Raw genomic sequence first — 14,121 nt, 5'->3', positions numbered from 1 at the left:
GTGGCCGGGGGGCCGCCTGCCACTCTGCCAGTCTGCCACCGGACTGACGTCACGGCCCAACATGTCACTGCAGCCGCAGACTGAGGCAGCTTCTCTGGAACAGTTTGTTGTGATTCCGTACGCCTTCCAGCCAGAGGAGTCGAGTATGATTTCAGTTCCCGTCAAGTTGGCACACAGCACAGGGTAAAATACCAGCACACGTGGCTGCCAACGGCTTGTGAAGAGTGTTGTGAGGATTTTTAAATACCCTTAGCTCTCAATAGATGTTTTCTGTTAAAACTATAAGCAAACCTATTCAAGTGATTCCTTTCAAAACATTTTTTGGGGGTTGCTGTTGTTTCCAGAGTTGAGCCATATTTCAAAAAATTCAGCCAATAAAAGGTACAAAGAAAGCTAAAATTGTAGAGACCTAAATGGGAAGAGAATCTAAGACCCAAGGGAATATATATATATATATGTGTGTGTGTGGCTGATTCACTCTGGTGTACAACAGAAACCACACAACATTGTAAAGGAACTATAGTAGTAGTATTAGTTGCTCAGTTGTGTCCGACTCCTTTGTGACCCCGGGGACTGCAGCCCACCAGGCTCCTCCGTCCATGGGATTCTCCAGGCAAGAACACTGGAGTAGGTTGCCATTTCCTCTTCCAGTGAGACTTTCAACCCAGGGATCAAACCCACATTTTCTGCACTGGCAGGCGACTATTTACCGCTGAGCCACCTGGGAAGTCCAGTAAGTGACTGAGCAGGACTCAAAACCCGTACATCTGATCACTAAGTTATACCATTTAGTAGGAAAGATACCAGCCGTTAATATTCTGGTGAACAATCTTTTCGACCAGAGTGTGTGTATATAAACACACATTTATTCAATATAAGGAAATCAAACTATATATGCTGTTTTGCAACTCGCTTTTTTAAATTCAGTAATATACCATGGTCAGTTCCATATCAGTAACTATATTCTTAACTTTTCTTTTATTGATGGCTGCCCATGACATTGATCTAAACCTGATTCCGATTGGACACTTAATTTAAAACTTTTTGTCATACACAGTGCTTCAGGTCAGGTCAGGTCAGTCGCTCAGTCATGTCTGACTCTTTGTGACCCCATGAATTGCAGCACACCAGGCCTCCCTGTCCATCACCAACTCCTAGAGTCTACTCAAACTCATGTCCATTGAGTCAGTGATGCCATCCAACCATCTCATCCTCTGTCGTCCCCTTCTTCTCCTGCCCCCAATCCCTCCCAGTATCAGGGTCTTTTCCAATGAGTCAACTCTTCGCATGAGGGGGCCAAAGTATTGGAGTTTCAGCTTCAACATCAGTCCTTCCAATGAACACCCAGGACTGATCTCCTTTAGGATGGACTGGTTGGATCTCCTTGCAGTCCAAGGGACTCTCAAGAGTTGTCGCCAACACCACAGTTCAAAAGCAGCAATTTTTCGGCACTCAGCCCTCTTCACAGTCCAACTCTCACATCCATACATGACCACTGGAAAAACCATAGCCTTGACTAGACGGACCTTTGTTGGCAAAGTAATGTCTCTGCTTCTTAATATGCTATCTAGGTTGGTCATAACTTTCCTTCCAAGGAGCAAGCATCTTTTAATTTCATGGCTGCAATCACCATCTGCAGTGATTTTGAAGCCCCCCAAAATAAAGTCTGACACTGTTTCCACTGTCTGCCCCTCTATTTCCCATGAAGTGACAGGATCAGATGCCATGATCTTAAGTTTTCTGAATGTTGAACTTTAAGCCAACTTTTTCACTCTCCTCTTTCAGTTTCATCAAGAGACTTTTTAGTTCCTCTTCACTTTCTGCCATAAGGGTGGTGTCATCTGCATATCTGAGGTTATTGATATTTCCCCTGGCAATCCTGATTCCAGCTTGTGCTTCTTCCAGCCCAGTGTTTCTCATGATGTACTCTGCATAGAAGTTAAATAAGCAGGGTGACAATATTCAGCCTTGGCGGCGTACTCCTTTTCCTGTTTGGAACCAGTCTGTCATTCCATGTCTGGTTCTAACTGTTGCTTCCTGACCTGCATATAGGTTTCTCAAGAGGCAGGTCAGGTGGTCTGGTATGCCCATCTCTTTCAGGAAACAGTGCTTAAGGTAGCCTAGATACCTTTGTGCTTTCTTGTATTGTGCAAGGTCATTCTTAGAAATGACACAGATAGATCAAAGCATGTGTGTGTCTTCAACATCTGCCTCCTTGACACTCCAAAAAGAGGTAACAATTTATAACTTAATACGTTATACTTTCTTCCCACATAAAAGACACTGACAATTATTTTTCTTCCTTGCAAATCTAATAGAAAATACAGCTTTAATTGTGTTTGTGTGTTTTAGTTGCAAGTGAGGTTAAACCTTTCTTCATGAGCTTGTTCACACGGAAGGCAGTCCAGTTAATGGCTACAAGCATGTAAGGTCTGGAGTAAGATGACTCTAAGACCAGCTCTTCTTCCAGTAGTTTTCAGACCACAGGCAAGTTACTTAGCCTCTCTATGCTTCAATTTCCTTATAGGGAAAATAAAGATAACAATTCAATCCTCAAGGGATTTTTGTGAGAATTAAATGAGAAAAGCCATGTAAAGCAACTGGAACAGTGCCTACCACCTAACAAGTGTTTAATTAAATGTTAACTCATATTTGATGACCAATCATATCTCTTCTGCATTTCCTGCCCTTCAACCAACAAGGTGATTCTTAATAAGACTACAGACAAACCATTTTATAAAATGTACTGAAAATATCTTGTTAGCATGCTAATGACACAAAAATGTGAATATACCTCAAAAGTGAGTTGTCTTACAATTAATCTAGCATGTAACATAGCCAGTGCTTAAAAAAAACACTCCTTTCATATGAAACTGCAATAACAAAAATTAAAAATAGCATTTCAAGTTGAGAAAACAAAACTGTTTCATCACATAGCTTGAAATATAGACAAGCAAGCTGATGTAGTTTGCGATAGCCAGAAGGGTTTGCATATGTTTTAGAATAGTAGTCAGTCATTCATGGATCTGCCCTATTTTTTTTTCCAAAATGAAGATTTTGTGAATCTTAATTAGTCTCTGTTTAAACTTCTCACACTAAAAATGAAAACAAAACCCATTCTTGAAGACATTAAAGAAAAGTTAAAATAACTTTTGCTATAGTTCTGAAAGCAAAGGACAGTCCCTAGTAAATGACACAAACCATAACAACCTTTAAGCACAATATATGAAGGTTAAAATGTATATTACTCCTACCCTAAGCCAATGTGACCTTGTGTTATGTAATAAAGTTCAACTGTTCACATCAACAGAGCAGGCATAACAAAACACTTATAAAATGCACTAAGAAGGAAGCTATATATTTTTCTAGTAGATCTGGCTTAGCTGTAGTCATTGGTGTATATGCTCTAAAATTATCACCTCTGAAGGCAGACAATTCGGCAATCAAATGGCAGCATGTGGAAATGGCAACCGACACCAGTATTCTTGCCTGGAGAATCCCATGGATAGAGCAGCCTGATGGATTATAGTCCACGGGGCACAAAGAGTCGGACACGACTGAGTGACTAACACTTATAATATGATTACCGAATCGCAGTGCCTTGGTGGTGCTACACACAGCTGCCAGGAGAAAGCAATAAAGAAGCAGCAGAGATCTGCCAAGAGACTCTGAAAGATGACCAGGAACACCGAGAACTAACAAACTGACTGGATTACCAGGAACTCCAAGAACTAACACGCTGAAGGAGCGTTTGGTTTACAAAGTTTCCAGCACCCTGCACTATTTCTCTAGGACCTGGGAGGCTGGCTCAGCCCCTCTGCCATCCCACCACGGTTTACAGGACTTCCACAGGGAAAACAGGGTGCTCGGGCAAGGAACATAAAAGGGGGAATTAGATAAGGTCCCTTCTCTCAAGGCCAGAACAGCCTGGAACTGACAGTTTACTAGGACAGAGGGAGCTGTAAACAGATCATTATAACATAACCTGATTTGCAGAGCACAGAAGAGGAAGTGGCTAACTGCCCGGGGGGATCTGGAAGAGGTTTAACAGAGGACAGGACAGTAAATGACAGTGGACGAACTCTTTCCAGAGGACATTGCAGTTAGAGGTACCAGTAGCTGTGAAAGCACAAATTTAAGATGCAATCTAAACTTGACACCTACAAAAGGCACCCAATTAACAGAAGGGGGGAAAAAAGCACACCAATAGGGCAATTCTCACAAGCACCTGGTGAGATTTTGCCCTGCTTCTCCCCAAAGTCAAGGATGGCTAATTTAGCTTTTTACGATTCTACCCACACCACATTTTTAGGACAGGAAGCTAAGGGAGATTGTGGACATATGCCCCACTGTTTGCTGGAGCTAATAACCGTCTTTAAATCTGTAGAGAAGCCTAAATCTTGATTCATCCTGATTCTCTTTTCATGTATCTCTATGCTGTAGGGCAGGAACCATGCTTCATTAGAAAGCCACAGAAAAACAGTCCAGTGAGGGCCTGCAAAGTATTTACCACCAAATCATGTGCTTCACTCAGAGCCCTCTTTAGTGCTGTTTGTGATAATGACTGAGGATTCAGTTGTGATAACTGTCATTTTTTTTCAGTTCTCACTTCACTTCTCAGTGGCATTTAAAACTCTTAACCACTCTATTCTTAAAAACACCACCATGGACCCCGAACTATGTGACCTGGTTCCCCAGCCTTCACTTTGTAAGTCACGCATGAATCCAAATGACTTGAACGAGCACCCAACTGTCTCTATAATTTGGTGCTAGCTTACCCATCATTAGCACCCAAAGCTGAAGCTCTTATAATAGATGAGAAACAGACCTACCCGTGTTTTTTCCATACGGTCTCATAGTGCTGGCTAACGCAAAGCATTCAAACATCCCATCACTTGGTAACTGATTTTTATCTCCCAGGTCACTTAATGCAAAACTTTCAAGTCAGAAAAATACTACTACAACGAGAAGACCACAACCACATACTCAACGATGCATAGTTCTTCTAAGCTACCAGGCAATTATGTGTCTCCCTGAGACAGCGGCAGACCCATAGGTTGAAGGCTCAGTCCCACGAGACTGCCCCCACTTTAGATACCATCACAAATCCAGGTTGTTATCTCTGCTTCCAACCCCTGCCTATAAATCAGGTTCAAATGAGCCTGTCTCAGGTTTGACTGATTAGCTTAAGAAGCTCACAGAACTCACAGAAACAGTTACTTAACATTTATTAATTTATTATAAGGAATATTGGGCTCCCCAGGTAGCGCTAATGGTAAAGAACCTGCCTGGCAACGCAGGAGACTTAAGAGATTGGGGTTCCATCCCTGGGTGGGGAAGATCTCTGGAGGAGAGCATGGCAACCGATTCCAGCATCTTGCCTGGAGAATCCCATGGACAGAGGAGCCTTGCAGGCTGCAGTCTATGGGGTTGCAAAGAATCAGACACGACTGAAGCTACTTAGCACATGCACATCAGGAATATTATAAAGGATACAAATATCCAGATGGAAGGTATACAGGCATATAGTTTACAGAGGGAAAGTCAGAATACTGATGGCCTCGTTTTCCTTTCTCCCAAATTTCCAAATCAATTCATCTTGGCACATCAGCCACCATATCGTCACGACTTAAAGAGAAACCTCAAGGCAGCGCTAATCACAAAAGTAAATTAAAAATACAGTCGTGCTTCAGTGTCTTCATGGCCTTGGCTCCAGCACACCATCCATCCCCAAATTCATGGACTCTCAAGACCCTTATATAAGATGGCACGGTCTCTGCATATAACTTACACGCACAGCCCCCAGCATATTTTAAATCATCTGCAGATTACTTACAATACCTGATACATTGTAAATGCTACATAAACAGGCAAATTCAAGGTTTGCTCTTTGGTACTCTTTGGAATTCCATGCCTCGCCCTCCCAATATTTTTGATTCACAGTTATTTGAATCGGCAGATACAGAATTCTCAGATGTGAAAGATTGACTTTAATTCAAAAATATGCTGTCTCTCCTACCCTCACTGTTGCTATTCAGTTGCTCAATTATGTCCAACTCTTTGCGACCCCCATGGACTACAGCATTCCGGGCTTCCCTGTCCTCAAACTCATGTCCACTGAGTCAGTGACGCCATCCAGCCATCTCATCCTCTGTCGTCCCCTTCTCCTCCTGACTTCAGTCTTTCCCAGCATCAGGATCTTTTCCAATGAGTCGACTCTTCCTATCAGGTGATCAAAGTATCGGAGCTTCAGCTTCAGCATAAGTCCTTCCAATGAATATTCAGGACTGATTTCCTTTAGGATTGAATGGTTTGATCTCCTTGCAGTCCAAGGGACTCTCAAGAGTCTTTTCCAACACCACAGTTCAAAAGCATCAATTCTTCAGCACTCAGCTTTCTTTATGGTCCAACTCTCACACTCATACATGACTACAGGAAAAACCATAGCTTTGACTATGTGGATTTTTGTCGGCAAAGTAATGACTCTGCTTTCTAATATGGCGTCTAGGTTTGTCATAGCTTTTCTTCCAAGGAGTAAGCGTCTTTGAATTGCATTATCCTCATTATCTTCTCTTAAAAGGTGAAAATCAGGCAAAAAGTAAATTAACTCACAGAAATTGAACACTCACACCAGTGATAGCCCGAGATAGATTCCAAATGTTCCATGGACTTACTGCACAGGTAACTCCATCACCTGAAGCTCAAGACAGAAACAAACTCGACACCACAAAGGAAGACAATCACTATGAATACAGGGAGACAATCACTATGAATACAGGGAGACAATCACTGTGAATACAGGGAGACAATCACTATGAATGTAGGGAGACAATCACTATGAATACAGGGAGACAATCACTATGGATGTAGGGAGACAATCACTATGGATGTAGGCTATGGATGTAGGGAGACAATCACTGTGGATGTAGGGAGACAATCACTATGAATACAGGGAGACAATCACTATGGATGTAGGGAGACAATCACTGTGAATACAGGGAGACAATCACTATGAGTACATGGAGACAATCACTATGGATGTAGGGAGACAATCACTATGAATGTAGGGAGACAATCACTGTGAATACAGGGAGACAATCACTGTGAATACAGGGAGACAATCACTATGGATGTAGGGAGACAATCACTATGAATGTAGGGAGACAATCACTGTGAATACAGGGAGACAATCACTATGGATGTAGGGAGACAATCACTATGGATGTAGGGAGACAATCACTGTGAATACAGGGAGACAATCACTATGAATACAGGTAGACAATCACTATGAATACAGGGAGACAATCACTATGGATGTAGGGAGACAATCACTATGAATACAGGGAGACAATCACTATGGATGTAGGGAGACAATCACTATGAATACAGGGAGACAATCACTATGGATGTAGGGAGACAATCACTGTGAATACAGGGAGACAATCACTGTGAATACAGGGAGACAATCACTATGAATGTAGGGAGACAATCACTGTGAATACAGGGAGACAATCACTGTGAATACAGGGAGACAATCACTGTGAATACAGGGAGACAATCACTATGGATGTAGGGAGACAATCACTATGAATGTAGGGAGACAATCACTGTGAATACAGGGAGACAATCACTATGGATGTAGGGAGACAATCACTATGGATGTAGGGAGACAATCACTGTGAATACAGGGAGACAATCACTATGAATACAGGTAGACAATCACTATGAATACAGGGAGACAATCACTATGAGTACAGGGAGACAATCACTATGGATGTAGGGAGACAATCACTATGAGTACAGGGAGACAATCACTATGGATGTAGGGAGACAATCACTATGAATACAGGGAGACAATCACTATGGATGTAGGGAGACAATCACTGTGAATACAGGGAGACAATCACTATGAATACAGGGAGACAATCACTATGGATGTAGGGAGACAATCACTATGAATGTAGGGAGACAATCACTGTGAATACAGGGAGACAATCACTATGGATGTAGGGAGACAATCACTATGGATGTAGGGAGACAATCACTGTGAATACAGGGAGACAATCACTATGAATACAGGTAGACAATCACTATGAATACAGGGAGACAATCACTATGGATGTAGGGAGACAATCACTATGAATACAGGGAGACAATCACTATGGATGTAGGGAGACAATCACTATGAATGTAGGGAGACAATCACTGTGAATACAGGGAGACAATCACTATGGATGTAGGGAGACAATCACTATGGATGTAGGGAGACAATCACTATGAACACAGGGAGACAATCACTATGAACACAGGGAGACAATCACTATGAATACAGGGAGACAATCACTATGGGTGTCAGCCCTCAGTTGACAATGATGTAACAGCTCAGATATTCTCGATTCACTGCCTTCAAAATGTTCAAGGGCTGCTCCATGCAACCAGTTAGGTTTTCTATTAGGGCTAAAATTTCATAACACAGCAAACTCTGAAAATGTAGTTGAAAGAGCTGAATGATTTAAGAATTAGATTAATCCAAAAACACCTGCTTAGGAAGGAACCAATTATAACAGAAAAGTCCTTCATACCATGAGAGTTTTTTTCCCCCAGGGAGTGGTTGCTACTAAATATACTTGCTTACTAACAGGACTCAAAACCTTCTAATTTGAAAATATCTCTCAGGGCATTGATGAGAAACTTGGCCCTTAAAGGCTAGTTAATAAGATACTGATTCAGCCATTTTATAACCACTTTAATTTATTTCTTCTGATCCTTTCAAAACTGCTTTCATTTTTTGGGTGAGATTGGTAGCTATGACTTCCTCATAAACTATGTCGTAATTTCTGTATCTCAACAATTTATACACTTTTTCAGTCCAGCTCAAATGTTATCTCCTTGGAGAGATTTCCTCCAATCTCCTTCACTCAGGGTGCAGTATATATCAGGAACAAATAGCACAACCAAAAAATCTGCAGTCATATACACCTACATTTCAAAGACTCTGTCAGTAGAGATGTTTGTAAACTATTCAGCAACATAAATAGAATATAACTAAACAACAACAAAAATATACTCATAAAAAGTGGACTAATAATTTTACAGATTGATAAAACTAAATAAAAACAAAAATGAGAGTGACGCTCTAAAAGGCAACAAAGATGTGGGCATTAAAATTGATTATCTTCCTTTCCTTTCACAACTATCAAATGACAGTTCAACTTCTGAGCTACAGGTGAAATGTCTGGTTATATTTACATCTCCATTGAATATGTGAACTCTCAAACTATCTCTGGGTGTTTTCTCTTGCTAGGGGAAAAATGGATTCTGAGTAGTCAATTTTTTTAATAGGCTCTAGAATCTTTAACTGTATTTTAACTGTAACCAATAAAATTCTAGAAACGTTCCAGGTCAAAGTATATGCCTGCCACAAATACAGTATGAAAATTTAACTGATTTGGTATACTTTAAAAATGCAATGCTAACTAATAAACATCTAATTTCCTTGTCAAGGTCCTAACTTCAATTCTGGATAAATGTATATTTTTGAACGATAGTTTGTGACTTATCCTCTACTTGGATATAGACTGATTTTCATTCTTAAAGAAATCATAAACTCTAACTGGTTTTCTGTAAAAGCCTGATGTACCAACAAAACATCTATTATTCAAGTACTAGGTCAATTCTACACTTAAGCCATCTGCCTGGAGGATACATGGTCTGTTTTTGATGCAAGAATAGAATCAAACATATGACAATGTCACCAGTTTCATTATCATCAAAAAAACAGGCCTCAGAGAAACTTATTATAATGGCTGCTTTGTGCATTGGTTTCATCAACTCAATAGGAATATTGCTCACCCACTTGCAAAGAGGGTAGAAAAGATGCATGTTCTTAATCTTAAATGTTTTACTACCACAAAACAGGGTGAAATCCATTATGGAGACTCATAACTGAGACACAGCCTGGGGACCAAAGAGACTTTTAACATTTATAGCTGACTCAATGAAAGGTCCTGCCAAGTCATCCTTTTCTCATCATGATTATACAAGACACACACAATCAGGTGGTCTTGTGGCAAAAACTCCAAGACCATTTGCCTGCCAAGGTCAAGGTAAACAAAACAGTTTTAACTTGCTACACTTATACACTCACATTTCTGGCAATGAAGGGGTAAGTAATTCCTTTGTCTGTTTTTATACCTCATTTGTACAAATTTCTTAGCCTACAAGTTTTTTCCTTTCTTTTAAATGAGAATACCTTATTTCAGAAGTTCACTGGAAATGTTCTACATACCGCTGTCTAGCATTGAAAAGAAAAATCAAACAACCTGGGCTGAGATTTAATTTCCTTGGCTGCTATTAGATTTTTTTAAAAATTCATTTAACAAATACTTATTGAGGATATTACTTCTTCTGTAGAAGAAACATTTGCTTGGCTCCTGCAGGAGAAGTAAATAGAAAGAGAACTGAAATGTCCAAACTAGTTGTTGGTGAGTAACTATTAACACATATGGAGAAGGAAATGGCAACCCACTCAAGGATCCTTGCCTGGGAAATCCTATGGACAGAGGACCTTGGCGGGCTACAGTCCATGGGGTTGCAAAAGAGTCGGACACAACTTGGTGACTAAGTAAGAACTGCTACATAAATAATACGTAAGTAAGAATATGAGATATTCTAGCATAAATGGATTCTGGAACCAGACTGTCTAGGTTAGAATCTTAGATCAGGCCTTAGGAAAACTACTGTACCTCTTCTGTGCCATTCATCACTAAAATGGGTATAACAGCAGCATCTTCCTCATAGGATCTTTACAAGGACTAGAAGAATGCAAACATTAAAGCCCTTCTACAATTACTGTTCTGAAAGACACATGGATCAAAAATGCAGAGACAAATGTACATGAACTTTGAGCCTAAATGCATAGAGAATGGTAGAATGGGTAGAATCAGGAGGGTAGAAAACAGAAAAGTCATGATGAAAAAACACTGTAGTAAAAATAACTTTGGTGATGTCCGGCTTGGTCATAACGCAGTGGTTTAGAAGGTGGGTGTTCAGAAGGCTGGGTGAAGAGCAGGGTTGAAGGTGTGACCAGCAGACAAAGGAGCCTGGGCGTCACGTAGCAGGCCGTGAAGAGTTGCTAAGGAGGGGGTACGATCAAAGATTTATCAAACAGGGGTTGGTGAAGGTTTGGATTTTTCACAAATGCCCCTGAGGAAGTGGATTTTCCCATATAGCAAGTTTGTTTACTGCAAAATAGGACTTATACTAACCAGCTCACCAGCACGAACAGAAAATGAAGCTGGCGTCTAAGTGGGCTCCCACTGTCTGGAGATGAATGAGTCAACAAATGAATGGGAAGGAAGATGAGATTTGATACTGATTTGAAAACAAGCTGACTCAGTTCATGACAAATAGATGGGAAAAAAATGGAAACAGCGACAGACTTTATTTTCTTGGGCTCCAAAAATCACTGCAGACGGTGACTGCAGCCATGAAATTAAGACGCCTGCTCCTTGAAGGAAAGCTATGCCAAACCTAGACAGCATACTGAAAAGCACGACATCACTTTACCGACAAAGGTCCGTATGGTCAAAGTTACGGTTTTTCTAGTAGTCCTGTATGGTGTGACAGTTGGACCGTAAAGAAGGCTGAGAGCAGAACTGATGCTTCAGAACTGTGGTGTTGGAGAAGACTCAGCAAGGAGCTCAAACCAGTCAATCCTAAAGGAAATCAACCCAGAATATTCACTGGAAGGACTGATGCTGAAGCTAAAGCTCCAATACTTTAGCCACCCAATGCAAAGAGCCTACTCTTTGGAAAAAAATTCTGATGCTGGGAAAGACCGAAGGGAGGAGAAGGGGATGACAGAGGATGAGATGGTTGGATGGCATCACCAACTCAAGGGACATGAGTTTGAGCAAGCTCCAGGAGACGGGAAGGATGGGGAAGCGTGGCCTGCTACAGTCCATGGGGTCAAAAAGTCAGACATGACTAAGTGGCTGAACGACAACAGTTCATATTCCTGTTTAGATTTTGAGTGAAAACGTGCCAGTGAGCTCGCAATACAGCTGACCTCTGGGAACTGCCAATGTGTAGTTATCCACCATCCAGTCTCCAATTCTCATACGGCTCCATTCGGGGAAGCAATGCCCCCAAATAAAGGATTCCCTTTCCTGGCTTCCCTGCAATCAGGTAAGATCACATTACTAAGATACAGCTGTGAACAGGTGCCACGTGGGGCCCGGGAAAGGATGCTTAAAGGGAGCGGACTTAGATAGGTAATGAATGCTTTTTGTCTCTCCTGGTTTTATTCCTCCTGGACGGAAGGACAGCCACTTCAGGACACAAAGTAACCTTGAGAAAGAAAGTCTCATGCTAGGATGGTGAAGTAGGAAAATGGAAGGATTCTAGAGCCCTGATTCCAATCCTAGAAGGCTTGTCTCTGAGGATGCTGTACTTGAAAGGGGAAACTACTCTTTAGCAGGTCAGTCCCATCATAGCCAAACAGACTTCCCAAATAACACAGCTAGCCACTAAATGTTACTATAACTCACTGCAACTGAGGTCACATAACAAACTATGTCCCTAAACTCAGGGGTCCACGCAGCTCTGTCACCATCGCTAGACTGATGTCAGGGATGTCCTGGTTCTTTGCTGTATTTCTCGTACCTGGCCCAGAACTTGCTGCAAATTAGTCAATCAAGAGGGGGTTCTCCAGGGTGATGAAGCTATGGGGAGAGGGTCTGGGACCTGTCAGCAGCTATTGTTCTAGCTGTGGAGGAAGGGCTGAGATAATAAGACCAAACACAGAGAAAAGCAGCAAAAACCCTACAAGTTAAGCGTTACTGCTTCCAAACCCTACTGCCACTCCCCAGCGTTGCATCTGTGGCTTCTACAGAGTCTGAGTATATAAACCAGCTAATTTCTCCGGCCTAAAGGTCAGATTTCCATAACAAGAGTCCTGTGTAAAACAATGTATTTAGGAAATGGCAAAGTGATTTTCGAGGTATACAAAACAGAACAAGAAAGAAAATAACAACATAAAGTCCCTTTAGGGACTTCCCTGGTGGTCTAGTGGATAAGACTCTGTGCTCCCAATGCAGGGGGCCTGGGGTCGATTCCTCGTCAGGGAACTAGATCATGCATGTCGCAAGTAAGACCTGACACAGATAAATAAATAAATAAAATTTTTTTAAAAACCCCTTTCTTCAAATTGTAAAATATTTGCTGCGTCTAAACAAAGCTGCTAAATAAACAGGGCAGAGAGAACAAAGGACAAGTTCAACAATGATACTTTCACATATATTTCATGTTTTTGATAATCAACATTTCAGCATCAATTTAGCTTCTGAAATGTGAAATTCAAATACTTTTTTATTATCAGCAAAAAAAGAGCAGTAGTAATTAAGAGTTCCAGATAACAGAAATTTTAGACATTTGCTCTAAGCCAGTAGGTTCCTAAACTCAAATTCTGGTTGCCTCAGAATCATTGGGGAGCTGGTGTTTTTACCTATAAAATTTCCTGAGTTTTACATGTAGGAATTATGAAATATACTAAGCTGCACCCACCCACACACACATTTTAACAAAACATTTTCTCTCTATCCTTTGGTATGAGTTAGGATGTGTTCAGCAACAGAATACTCAATTAAAAAGTGGCTTGAGACTTCCCTCATGGTCCAGTAGCTAAGATCCCTGGTCAGGGAACTAGACCTCATATGCCACAACTAAATAACCGCATGCCATAACAAAGATCAAAGATCTCATGTGTGGCAACTGGAAACAGCCAAATAAATAACAATGTGCTCACAGTCACTCAGCTGAGTCCGACTCTTTGCGACCCCATGAATTATATCCCGCCAGGCTCTTCTATCCATGGGATTTTCCAAGCAAGAATACTGGAGTGGGTTGACATTTTTAACAAGAAATACTGTTTTAAAACTGGGTGCTATATTTAAAATGGAATACCAACAAGGATCTACTGTATAGCACAGGGAATGCTGCTCAATGTCATGTGGCAGCCTGGATAGGAATGGGGTTTGGGGGAGAACGGATACACGTACATGTATGGCTGGGTCCCTTTGCCATCCACTTGAAACTATCACAATATTGCTAATCAGCTAA

General features: G+C 41.2%; 1 protein-coding gene across 23 annotated transcripts in view; it reads right to left on the bottom strand.

Moving 5' to 3' along the window:
• The window catches only part of PLEKHA5 (pleckstrin homology domain containing A5), a 251,395-nt gene that overhangs the window by 121,325 nt on the left and 115,949 nt on the right, over positions 1–14,121 (bottom strand). The window lies entirely within an intron of this gene.

The sequence above is a fragment of the Odocoileus virginianus genome, chromosome 23 (genome assembly GCF_023699985.2).
Source record: "Odocoileus virginianus isolate 20LAN1187 ecotype Illinois chromosome 23, Ovbor_1.2, whole genome shotgun sequence".
Lineage (NCBI taxonomy): Eukaryota > Metazoa > Chordata > Mammalia > Artiodactyla > Cervidae > Odocoileus > Odocoileus virginianus.
Note: the sequence above shows the minus strand (reverse complement) of the source record. Positions and strands in the feature narration are given on the sequence as shown.